Raw genomic sequence first — 14,063 nt, forward strand, 5'->3', positions numbered from 1 at the left:
AGTCTGTCATGGGTCCCTGTACGGCCTCCCATTGCTGCTGTCTCCATCGCCACACTCTGCCATGTGCCACTTTCAGGTCTCCTCACACTGCTGGTGTGTAGAATTTTTTGACATAGGGTGCTGGCAGATTACGGGCCTCCCATTGCTGCTGCCAGGCCCCTAATCTGCCATGGGCCCCTATATACCTCCTCCTCATGCTGCTGCCAGGTCCAGAGTCTGTCATGGGTCCCTGTACGGCCTCCCATTGCTGCTGTCTCCATCGCCACACTCTGCCATGTGCCACTTTCAGGTCTCCTCACACACTGCTGGTGTGTAGAATTTTTTGACATAGGGTGCTTGCAGATTACGGGCCTCCCATAGCTGCTGCCAGGCCCCTAATCTGCCATAGGCCCCTATATACCGCCTCCTCATGCTGCTGCCAGGTCCAGAGTCTCTCATGGGTCCCTGTACGGCCTCCCATTGCTGCTGTCTCCATCGCCACACTCTGCCATGTGCCACTTTCAGGTCTCCTCACACTGCTGGTGTGTAGAATTTTTTGACATAGGGTGCTGGCAGATTAAGGGCCTCCCATAGCTGCTGCCAGGCCCCTAATCTGCCATAGGCCCCTATATACCGCCTCCTCATGCTGCTGCCAGGTCCAGAGTCTGTCATGGGTCCCTGTACGGCCTCCCATTGCTGCTGTCTCCATCGCCACACTCTGCCATGTGCCACTTTCAGGTCTCCTCACACACTGCTGGTGTGTAGAATTTTTTGACATAGGGTGCTGGCAGATTACGGGCCTCCCATAGCTGCTGCCAGGCCCCTAATCTGCCATGGGCCCCTATACCGACTCCTCATGCTGTGACGTTGCAACAAGGTGGAATTCAACCCTACATATGTTAGACCGCCTTTACGAACAGCAAAAGGCCATCACAGATTTCCTGATGTTAAAAGCGGATAAAGGTATTCCCTGTGTAACTTAGATGTCAGCCATTGGCAGCTCATGCGTGACACCTGCGCTTGCTCAGGCCCTTTGAGGAGGCCACGCTATTCGTGAGTCGGCAGGACTATGGGATGAACGACGTCATTCCTCTGTTGCACGTCCTGGAACAAATGCTGTTAACAATGGCTGGTCAGGGTGCGGTAGACGTGGCGCACAGATCTCAACGCCACATGACCCCTGTGGGGGCAGGACAGGAAGAAGAGGAGGAGGTAGAGGAGGACATTGGTGCTCAGGAATTATTGAGTGAAATGTATGGTTTTTCCACTCAGCGGACAGGAGTGGAGGAGCAGGAGCATCTGGTAGAGGAGGAGGAGGAGACAGAGGACCCAGACGCACCGTGGCAGTATGCTGTGGAGATGGAGGCAGGGAGTCCCTCGCATTCCTTGGCACAAATGGCCCATAGCATGCTCGCTTGCTTGTGTAGCGACAGCCGAATAATAACCATCAGACAGAGGGATGACTTTTGGCTGTCCACCTTGTTGGACCCTCGCTACCGTTCAAAAATGGTGGCATTTTTCACACCTGCTGAGAGGGAGGCCAAAATAACGTACTATAAAAACCACCTATGTAGTCAGCTGGTCTCTGCCTGTCTGCGCCAACGTCCATCCTCAGACACTGTGGGCCCTGTGCGCTCGCGTTCCGCTGCCATGGCAGCAGGGGAGGGGTGGGGTGGTAGGAGCAGTGGCAGCTCCACCAGCAGCGGCTGCCTCAGTCTGCAGTCGATGATGAGTAGCTTTCTTCACCAGCGCAGTGAGGAAACTACTAACCAGCCACAGCAGCAGCAGCAGCAGCAGCATCAGGTGGACCTGGAGCAGGACCTCAAACAACAGGCTTAGGCCTACTTGGACAGCACCCTGCCAACCGAGGTAGACAATCCCCTTGACTACTGGGCAACGAAACTTGACCTTTGGCCCCAACTAGCTGAATTTGCCCTTGAAAGGCTGTCATGCCCGGCCAGTAGCGTGGCATCGGAGCGCGTGTTTAGTGCGGCAGGAGGTATTGCAACTCCGCGGAGGACACGACTGTCCACCCAAAGTGTGGAGAGACTGACGTTTGTGAAAATGAATCAGGCGTGGATTAGTCTGGATTTCAAACCACCAGTTCCTGACACAACTGACTAAATCCGCCATGAATCATGCCCCAAACATGTGCCACTTTCAGGTCTCCTCACACTGCTGGTGTGTTCCATTTTTTGTCATAGGGTGCTGGCAGATTACGGGCCTCCCATAGCTGCTGCCAGGCCCCTAATCTGCCATGGGCCCCTATACCGCCTCCTCATGCTGCTGCCAAGTCCAGAGTCTCTCATGGGTCCCTGTACGGCCTCCCATTGCTGCTGTCTCCATCGCCACACTCTGCCATGTGCCACTTTCAGGTCTCACACACTGCTGGTGTGTAGAATTTTTTGACATAGGGTGCTGGCAGATTACGGGCCTCCCATAGCTGCTGCCAGGCCCCTAACCTGCCATAGGCCCCTATATACCGCCTCCTCATGCTGCTGCCAGGTCCAGAGTGTGTCATGGGTCCCTGTACGGCCTCCCATTGCTGCTGTCTCCATCGCCACACTCTGCCATGTGCCACTTTCAGGTCTCCTCACACTGCTGGTGGGTTCCATTTTTTGTCATAGGGTGCTGGCAGATTACGGGCCTCCCATAGCTGCTGCCAGGCCCCTAATCTGCCATGGGCCCCTGTTGTCGCTTGTTGGCATATTCCGCTCGTTCAGATGCTCCTTCTCCTGCTACTCCTCTTCACGGATTCCGTCAGCAGTCTTTCTTGGAATCCGTTTCCAAGAGACAACAGTTTGCGAGCACGCACCAGACGGTGCAGAAACTGAACGTCCTCCTGTCCAAGTTGCTGCTGCCAGGCTCGTAATCTGTCATGCGCCCCTGTACCGCCTCCTCATGCTGCTGCCAGGTCCAGAGTGTGTCATGGGCCCCCGTACCGACTCCAAATGCTGCTGCCAGGCCCGTAATCTGTCATGGGCCCCTGTACCGCCTCCCCATGCTGCTGCCACGTCCAGATTGTGTCATGGGTCCCTGTACGGCCTCCCATTGCTGCTGCCAGGCCTGTAATCTGCCATGGGCCCCCGTACCGACTCCTCATGCTGCTGCCAGGCCCGTAATCTGCCATGGGCCCCTGTACCGCCTCCTCATGCTGCTGTCAGGTCCAGAGTGTGTCATGGGTCCCTGTACGGCCTCCCATTGCTGCTGTCTCTATCGCCACACTCTGCCATGTGCCACTTTCAGGTCTCCTCACACTGCTGGTGGTTTCCATTTTTGTCATAGGGTGCTGTATGGCCTCCCATTGCTGCTGCCTCCACCGCCACACTGTGGCTCCACACTCTGGTTTTGGCCCCGTGACTGGCCAAATGAGTGAAGTGTGCGGTGATTCTAAGATCGACGGCACTCATCTGCATGTCATACTGCCTGACAGTATTATTTCTCTTCCCCAGCAGACTCCAAGGGCATTTAAATTAAAGGTACAGTGTTCAGCACTAATATTAAGTCTCTCTGAAGCCTAGAAACACCCTTTTTTAAGTTAAATTCACAGCGAATATATTCGACTCGAATCGAAATTTTTCTACGAATTCGCCGAATCAGTCGAATCGAATTTTTGAATACTTCGCTCATCTCTAGATATGACCATTGTGGAATCAAAGAGAGCATGTACTTTGTCCATACTTGGCACAGTATTTTACTTTATAGAAAAAACCATAGAGGACACCGGGCTGTGTCTGTGTCCGCTCTGCAGCAGAGTGGACATGGATCTGTCATCTGCTTGCTTAGTGGGGATCAGCGGAGAGATCCCCCACTGAGCAAGCGGATCCACTGACGAGTCCATCCCTGTGAAAGGGGCCTAAGATGAGAGTTCCTCCAATTTTCTGTTCTGTCTCTGGGTGAAGAAGTAAAGGGAAATGTCCACAATGACACATAGATAGCATAAATAAAAGTTGTTTTAATCCTTTGCTACTCAATCCAAAACTAAAAAAAAACAGTTTTGTTTTACATACACCTGGGGTTTGCAAACTGCGGTCTGTGGGCCAGATGTGGCCATTTCTTTGCTTTATCTGGCCCTTGGGGAACTATTCCTTCTACTGATAGGAGGCCCTAGCCCTCCAATTGGCACCAAAGATGGGGCACCATTCCTCCCACTGACACCAATAATAGAGCACCATCATTCCTCCCACTGGCAACAATAATAGGGGCACCATTCCTCTCACGGACACCAATGATGGGGGCACCATTTCTCCCACTGACACCATCATTTCTCTCACTGATAAAATTGATGGGTCACCATTCTTCCCACTGACATCAGTGATGGGGCACCATTCCTTCCACTGACACCAGGGATGGGGCTCCATTCCTCTCACTGACACCAATGATAGGGCACTATTCCTCCAAATGACACCAGTGATGGCCACTATTCCTCTCACTGACACCAATGATGTAATATTTTTTACTCCCATTTACCACCAAGCCTATGGCATTGTTTATTCCCACCAATGCCGAGGAATTTTCTACTCCTGCTAGCCACAGTCTGGCCCGCTAATATCTGAAGGGCAGTAAACTGACCCTTTGTTTCAAAAGTTTGAAAACCCCTGACATACACTTTAAAATAGCTAACATAAAAATTGAGTCAATTAATTTGCATCATTTGTAAATAAGTAACACAATGGATAAGTGTGTAAAGAAATAATATTGTGTGTGTATATTTTACTCATATACAAACACACACAAACTCTTCCTCTTTGCCTTCAGTAGATTAATACTTTCTCTTCTTATCCTGCACTTAACACAGTAATGAGGTTTTTGGGTAATTTAACATTTTATGTTGGTGTTTAAGTGTGTGTAATTAATTTTTTAATAAGACTTTGACTACAGGTGTTTAAAGGCAGTAATTTATGCACAGAATTTAGTTCAACCCTAATTTAGTTCAACATTTTTTTAATTAATTAACCTATTTAATGATATGAGTATGGCTGGATTTGCATTAGTGCTTTTGTAGCAGTAATGATGCTAAAACCAGTTACTAAAAAAAAAAAAATCTGTCATGTTCTTTATGTATGTTTTCCTCAAAATGCATGCATCAGTCTGTGAAAATTACATGTAATAGCTATTAAGGTGGTCATACTGATGCAGAGTGCGTTATTGTGGTAACTAAATTACCCAGTTTCTGGATTGCCCATTCATACAGGGGATGAGTTGAAAAATAACTTGGCTTCAATGTAACTACTGCCCTGTCTAAAAGACCTAAATTCATTTTCACAATGATCAACAAGAAATAAATTAACATATTATTTCAAAATAAAATTCTAATGTATAAACTATGTTCATACAAGTAACTGTGCTGTTGCTGTCTTATGGATGCAAAGTACTGTATAGTTTGTCTTACAATATATATAGTGTTCTTAAGGGTTCATTTAATTTAAGATGCATTCCCCTAATGTGATAATTGTTGAAACATTATATTCTATTAGGGTTTATATATATATATATATATATATATATACTTATATATATACACACACACATTATATTGCCAAAAGTAATGGGAAACCCCTCCAAATCCTTGGATTCAGATGTTCCAATCACCTCCATGGCCACAGGTATATGAAATCAAGCAGCTAGGCATGCAGACTGCTTCTACAAACATTTGCGAAAGAATGAGTTACTTTCAGAAGCTCAGCAAATTCAAGCGTGGTACTATGATAGGTTGTCACCTGTGCAATAAGTCCAGCCGTGAAATTTCCTTGCTACTAAATATTCCACGGTCAACTGTTAGTGTATTATAACCAAGTGGAAGCATATGGGAACAACATCAACTCAGCTACGAAGTGGTAGGCCACGTAAAATTACAGAGCGGGGTCAGAGCATGCTGAAGCGCACAGTGTGCAGAAGTTGCCAACTGTCTGCAACTTTGGGTGGCCTTCAGATTAGCACAACAGTGCATAGAGAACTTTCTTGAATGGGTTTCCATGGCCAAGCAGCTGCATCCAAGTCTTATATAACCAAGTGCAATGCACAGCGTTTGATGCAGTGGTATAAAGCACATCGCCACTGGACTCTAAAGCAGTGGAGCTGTGTTCTCTGGAGTGACAAATCACACTTCTCTGTCTGGAAATCCGGTGGATGTGTCTGAGTTTGGCAGTTGCCAGGAGAACGATACTTGCCTGTCTGCATTGCGCCAAGTGTAAAGTTTGGTGGAGGGGGGATTATGGTGTGGTTCCATTGAAGAGACCTCTTAAGGCGTCGGCATACCAAAACATTTTGGATAATTTCATGCTCCCAACTTTGTGGGATCAGTTTGGGGGTGGCCACCTCCTGTTCCAACATGACTGTGCACCAATGCACAAAGCAAAGTCAATAAGGACATGGATGAGCGAGTTTGTGGTGGAGGAACTTGACTGGCCTGACCTCAACCTGATAGAACACCTTTGGGATAAATTAGAGCAGAGACTGCAAGCCTGGCCTTCTCATCTGACATCAGTGCCTGACCTCACAAATGCGCTTCTGGAAGAATGGTCATACATTCCCATGGACACATTCCTAAACCTTGTGGACAGCCTTCGCAGAAGAGTTGAAGGCATTATAGCTGCAAAGGGTGGGCCACCAACCCTATGGACTAAGACTGGGATGCCATTAAAGTTCCTGTGCTTGTAAAGGCATCCCAATACTTTTGGCAATATAGTGTACATATATATATATATATATATATATTGTGTGAACTCGCTTCAAGTGGTAGAGCTCTTCTTCAACACACAGCAACTCGCATCTGTTTAAGGGCCTTTTTGCCCAATTTTATTTACAAGAAAGTTCAAATAAACAAGAATGCTTCCCACGCAGGGGTATCCATCATCAAGCAAATTAATAGTATTCAGCCTCCTGGCTTGCACGCAGTTTTAAGTCTGCCTCCTGCAGACTCTTCCCAAAATATGGCACCAGCACACAGCTAGTCTGGCTTCCACCTGACTCCAAGGCAGAGACCTCCCGTCTGCCGGGGTGGAGCCCTCCTGACTCTGTTTGCCGGGGTGGAGCCCAGAACCATGGTTAGGCCTCTATAAAAAGGCCTGCACACACCTGTGTAATCAGTGTGCTGGGGGTTCTCAAAACCCGGACCCCGGATTGGAGATTTCATCCCTCCCAGATCTCTTTGAAATCTCCAGGCTCCAGATCCCAAAACAAACTTAATGAACAAATGAGGAAACTGAAAAGCCAGTTTCCTCTGCAATAAATCAACTCTCTGGAGCCCCTCAACCTGCCTGGTTGAGAATCCAAGGTTCTCAGCTTTATTTTGGCCGTGGCAGGACACCGCACTGCCACATATCCCCCCCCTTTGTTTTGACCCCGTAGGGGGCGGAACACACAAACCTAAAACCCTTGCTTTAGACCTTCTGTGCGGGCTATCACCTGTAAAGGTCCAATCCTGGCTGACTTCATTTTCATCTAAGGGAGACACTACTCCCTGCCCCAAGAGGTGACTTCCCCTGTCTCCCCTAACTTGGGCTACTACTTCCCCATGCCTTTTTACGAGTGCGCTTCCAAAAGCACGGTCTTTCTAATTTTCTTAAGACTATGCTAGTCCTTTTACCACTAGGGGGTTTACAAATCTCAGTACCCTTTGTAATCTGGGGTTGACTCCTAAGCTTTAAATGCCTGGTACCTGTCATATTACAACGTGCTCTCTCAAATTCCTCTAGACCATCCCTTTTTGCTTCATTTACTTTTACAGGGGATATATTTTTAAACCCTTTAGTAACAGACATGGGCTCTTTTATTGTGGCATCAAACTCTTTTAACATCCCCTCGTTAAGCTTTGGGCCATTTCCCTTAGACCTTTCATTCTTATAACTTGGGCGTTTACTGGACCTTTGGAAAACTTTTCCAGAGTGACCTTCCTTACATAATTCTGCATTTGGGTAGACGACCCCAACCACATCACATTTACATGCGTCTTCCGGCACTTCTGCCCAAACCTCTGTCCTGTCCAACAGTACTCTGGTGTGCCTCTCATACAGATTACTGCTATGAAGCAACCCAGCAATACACTGAAAGACAATTTTCACCATTACTAACAAGGATGGTATCACAGAATTCCTATATTGACCATCTTTGTTTTGTATAGCCTGTAATACCAAGCTCCGATTAGCGGGACTCCACTGTACCAGCTCTCCCGAACATGGAAGAGACAGCAAGGTATACACCGGCTGTACACTCCAGAAGGCTAACATTTCCTTCAGCAGGTCTGTTATAAAAAGACAGCCTGATTCCACACATAAGTCCTTCCTGGAGACATGGAGACACTCATTTACTGATGCCTCAGAGGTGGTGCTTCTTAAAGAGGCTTCCTCTCGGCTGGAGGTACCCAACACAATAACCTGGGGCTCTCCCAGAGCGTAACCAGGTGTGGGATTCACCCAAATACTCTGAGGCTCAGTTTCAATGAGCTCTTCCACGGCTTCTCTATGGATATCAGTTTGGTATACTACACCATTAACTCCTTTATGGGCTGTGGGCAAAACTTCTGCTGAGAGTTTATCCTCAACGGTGCCTTTTACCAGCGGTGGGTTAATTTTGGCAGCAACAGGTGCGCCCTGGACTAATAGCTGCTCCACAGTCCCTCTATTCAGCACAACAGAAACCATGTCCACCCCATTGTTACCCACAGAGGCATCTTTTATTAATGCCAACAAGCTTGTTGCCCATCTGTCCCAGTCCATCTTCCCTGTGATCCCATCAGAGGTACTACGCAGTACCACTCCAACCGCTGAAGGAGACACAGAGGGACAGAGTGGCTCTGTATCACACCCATTACCTATATCTTCATTATCCATATCACAATGGGAGACTCCTTTTCTAGGCACAGCAGGTTGCAATTTCATACTCTCACCACCGTGACCTAGTGGCGTGTCATTCACTACAAAAACTTTAGCATTAGTGGATTGCACTAACCCATCATCATTATGAATACCTTCATACCTTTTAGATTCACCATTGCCACACTGAAATAACAAATTCTCATCACTCAATTCAGATACGCTCTGGTCCACCAGAGCAACAGCATAGTTATCCTGGGTTACCTTAACCACCGTTGCTAGGGGAGATAACACATCCTGCTTAGTGGTCACCCCTACTACATTTAATTTAGCATTCTGTTTATAGGACATTGGTGCAACCCCAATATCAGTACTCTTCATATTTTTAACTGTTGCCTCCCCACTAAAAGCATTATACAGAGGCAAGTCTCTCTCACAATCACCAGCAGTGGGTTTCCCAACTGGGAGTATCCCAAATTTATAGCAGAGAGTCTCAAAGTCAGTCTCAATCATTGCATTAGTATCTCTCACATTTTTCTCAAAAGTACCAGTCTTACCCATCACTTCAACAGGCTTCACCTTCTACACTTGAGTGCGTGGGATCTGGATCCTTTCTGTCATCTCCTCTCTTTGGCCAGCCAGTTCATCCATGCAGCTATAGGATGATACTGTGGCAGGCACTTCTGACTCCTTGGCACCCCCTGCAGGCACAACAGGTACTTCCTCACTGTTGCTAGAGGTGGCTGCCAACATTTTAAACACGAATCTGGGCTTGCAGATGAAGACTTTTGCCCAGTACCACCCTCATCAGTGGTATTCCATAATCTTGGGCAGGTAAAGATACCATGCCCAAACTGACCGCATTCCAGGCAGGGTATGGTTCCACCGATAACCTTCTTGGGATACGGAACCACATCTCCCTTGTAGCCCCTTCTCCTGGTTGGCAGGCTTTCTCCTGTTGCTATGGGAGATGGCACTCTCCCAGCTGAACTTTGTGGGTTCCTCCAGATGCGCTGAACTCTCATCTCTGCGTTGCCACAATCCTCTGCAGACGACACTTCTCTCACAGGGTCCGCAGGCCTGAAGTAACATGTGTTGCTATGGGCGACCACATTCTTCTGAAACTTCTGGGCAACCTGCTGCTCCTTCCTAGAATTCCAAGCAGGCTTCCCAATTGCATACCCAGACCTTTGTCTGGTTCTGTCACCTTGTACTGGAAGCTGGGATAAAGGGCACTTGGAGACAGTGTGCCCCCATTCACTGCACCGCAAACAGCGCTCTTGCGGCAGTATCTTGGCCGAACTTCCAGCACTGCATCCTCTTTCAGGCTTAGTACTCTGCACACAGAAAACTGGTTTCCCTTCACCAGCGTTGCCAGGGACAACAGCATGCACTTCCCACTGTGGCAAACTCTGTGCAGCCATGTATGGGGCTTGTTCTGGTGGTAACAACCCCTCCAGCCACAGGGCTCTGTCTCTCATTTCAGAAAATCTTGCTTTTTTGAGTTTTGACCACCCCATCTTTGCAGTCACTCCACAACACTTTTGCACAGTCCTGGTACACAATGGAGCACTGTCTCTTTAAGGAAAGTTCCTTTTCTCTGCAGGATCTCCTCACCTGCACACACTGATGGTGCAGAGTCATGCACCAAACACAGTTCAACACATGAACTTACTTCCTTGCTGGGATCTCTAGTTCTGCCCGCATCCTCCACCATATGTGGGAACTCGCTTCAAGTGGTAGAGCTCTTCTTCAACACACAGCAACTCGCATCTGTTTAAGGGCCTTTTTGCCCAATTTTATTTACAAGAAAGTTCAAATAAACAAGAATGCTTCCCACGCAGAGGTATCCATCATCAAGCAAATTAATAGTATTCAGCCTCCTGGCTTGCACGCAGTTTTAAGTCTGCCTCCTGCAGACTCTTCCCAAAATATGGCACCAGCACACAGCTAGTCTGGCTTCCACCTGACTCCAAGGCAGAGACCTCCCGTCTGCCGGGGTGGAGCCCTCCTGACTCTGTTTGCCGGGGTGGAGCCCAGAACCATGGTTAGGCCTCTATAAAAAGGCCTGCACACACCTGTGTAATCAGTGTGCTGGGGGTTCTCAAAACCCGGACCCAGGATTGGAGATTTCATCCCTCCCAGATCTCTTTGAAATCTCCAGGCTCCAGATCCCAAAACAAACTTAATGAACAAATGAGGAAACTGAAAAGCCAGTTTCCTCTGCAATAAATCAACTCTCTGGAGCCCCTCAACCTGCCTGGTTGAGAATCCAAGGTTCTCAGCTTTATTTTGGCCGTGGCAGGACACCGCACTGCCACAATATATATAAAATGAAAGTATAATGAGGACGTATTCCTCTATTACATTCATGGGCCCCAGACATAGTATTTTTTTTTTATGTCTGCAATCATATATATTATGTTATCCTCTTTCCATGAGCTTAATAGACTTCATAAGAAACCTTCCCAGAGAGATGGAGCAGAGGACAGACAATCAGAAACTGTCCTGTGTGTGGTTTCTGTTATAGTCTGGTGTGTTTTTCTGAGAGGCATATGCAGTCAATATAATGTCGTGTTTTGGCAAATTTCTAAAATAAAATTAAATTCAACTTTTATGTAACATATCAGAGTAGTAAAGTTCAAAGTCAAAGTTTACCTTTCAGTTTAGGGATCTTTTCCCTTTTAAATTAGTATTAAAGAAAATGTTCCACCTGTTTTTAGGGTGGAAAATGTCACCTGTTCCAGCATCTGCAGCCTCTTCTCACCAACCCTTGACAGTGGCTGCAGGAACTTCTGCCTGCACCCACTGTCAAAATTTGAAAAGAGTGTTGCCATGCGAGGCTCTGCCCACGCAGCCACTTCATTCATTCAGTTTCCTATGAAGGTATGAATACAAGTACTATCAGCCATTGCAGCTGATGGCTTGTAGTTCTCAATGAACTACGAGGGAGCTGGGACGCACTATGGTAGTTTACTGATTATTGCTGCTCTTAGGTAACTGCCTGACCATAAGAGATTTGAGCAGGCAGCTATGGTGAGAGTCTGCAGAAGCATGATACTGAACTCATTATCTGTTGATCACAGGTGCAATGCTCTGTAGACTCCTTAGAAAAAATAATAAATGCACATTATTTTTTTTTTCATAAGATGAACTTATCCTTTAAACCAAAATTGGAATATACTGTATTGCAGCTTACTAATTATTACATGTGGTGGTTGCATTAGTTTTCTTTTTATAGGCTTTATTCCCTCTGTTTTCACCTGATGAACTAACCAGTAACACACCTCCTGTTTTAGCGTGCCCCCACTCTGGATGAAAGAGCACAGGGGTCACTTTTGGACAGCAGCATTGTCAGTCTGGGGGGATGAGAGAGTTAAATGTAGTAGCAGTTGCAGCAACAGTTATTTTCTTTTTGGAATAAAGGTTTTACATAAATAAATACAAGCCGATCATTGTAGGCACCCCTGTCAGTGGTAAATGGGTTGTTACATCCCTGTGACTAATATGTCTGCAAGAGAGCTTGTTCTTTTGAAAAACAGCAGACTTTCTGGCTGGATCACCAGATGTAAATAGAAGATGCAACATTATAAATGTTTGCTTTGGGGTTTAATACGGATTTAAGGGGTAACTCCACTTTTGTGGAAATATAGCAAACCAAAAAAACTAATATATATATATATATATATATATATATATATATATATAAAATATACCGTTGTGACACAAGGCATATTGTAATTTAATGTTATTAAAAATTACCATTCCTTTTCAATCTGCAATGCTGTAATTTTCTGTAAAATGCAGTTCATTATAGCTATCTGGAGGCATTCTGTACTCAGATGGTGCACAGAACACCCCCCAGAAAAGTAATTTCCTGCTTTGTGACTGATTCACTGATTTTCCTAGAGGTCTGTAATAAAATACAAGTCAAATTTTTGGCATCCCTTGTAACAAAATGTCATTTTTGGTGAGATACTCCAAAAGGGCAATTTTCCTCATTAGAGCCCTAGAGGTGCTGCACATGGACATAGACAAACAAACATCTGTTTCCTCAGAATAACAAAAGGTAGAAATCTGCAACAATATTCTGTACTGTTGCAGCCATTGTTTTGTTGAATTACTTGTATGCTTTGGGTCATTGTCCTGTTGCATCACCCATCCTCTGCGGAACTTCAGTTGGCGGACAGATGGTCGTACATTTTCCTGCAAAATGTCTTGATAAACTCTGGAATTCATTTTCCCATCGATGACAACAATCCGTCCAGGCCCTGAGGCAGCAAAGCAGCCCCAAACCATGAAGCTCCCTCTGCCATGTTTTACAGTGGGGATGAGGTTTTGATGTTGGTGTGCTGTGCCTTTTTTTCTCCACACATAGTGTTGTGTTCTTCCCAAACAACTCAATCTTGGCTTCATCTGTCCACAGTATATTTTGCCAGTAGTGCTGTGGAACATCCAGGTGCTCTTTTACAAACTTCAAACGTGCTGCAATATTCTTTTTGGGCAGCAATGGCTTCCTCCGTGGTGTCCTCCCATGTACTCCATTCTTGTTTAATGTTTTCCTTATTGTAAATGTGTCAACAAAAATGTTAGCATGTGCCAGAGATTTCTGTAGGTCTTTAGCTGACACTCTGGGATTCTTCTTTACCTCATGCAGCATTCTACGCTGTGCTCTTGCAGTCATTTTTACAGGACGACCACGCCTAGGGAGAGTAGCAACAGTGCTAAACTTTCTCCATTTGTAGACAGTCTGTCTTACCGTGGACACATGATCATCAAGGCTTTTGGAGATACTTTTGTAACCCTTTCCAGCTTCATGCAAGTCAACAATTCTTGATCGTAGGTCTTCTGAGAGCTCTTTTCTGCGAGGCATGGTTCACATCAGACAGTGCTTCTTGAAACCAGTAAACCCAAAACAGGTGTGTGTTTTTTAAGGGCAGGACAGCTGTCAGCAACACATCCAATATCATCACATTGATTGGAGTCAAGGTTGGCTCACTCCTGGCTCCAATTAGCTCTGGGAGAAGTCATTAAGCTAGAGCCTCACATACTTTTTCCTCCCTGCACTGTGAATGTTTACATGTTATGTGCAATTAAACCATGGCAACATCTAATGTTTGTGTAGTATTATGTTCAGCAGACTGTGTTCTTCTATTGTTGTGACTTAGATGACGTTCAGAGCACATTTTATGCCCAATTCATGCAAAACTCCACGTAATCCCAAGGGGTTCACATACTTTTTCTTGCAACTGTATATATATATATATATAT

Source organism: Staurois parvus, unplaced genomic scaffold, assembly GCF_062004578.1.
Source record: "Staurois parvus isolate SC_StPar_1 unplaced genomic scaffold, SC_StPar_1.0 ptg000097l, whole genome shotgun sequence".
NCBI lineage: Eukaryota > Metazoa > Chordata > Amphibia > Anura > Ranidae > Staurois > Staurois parvus.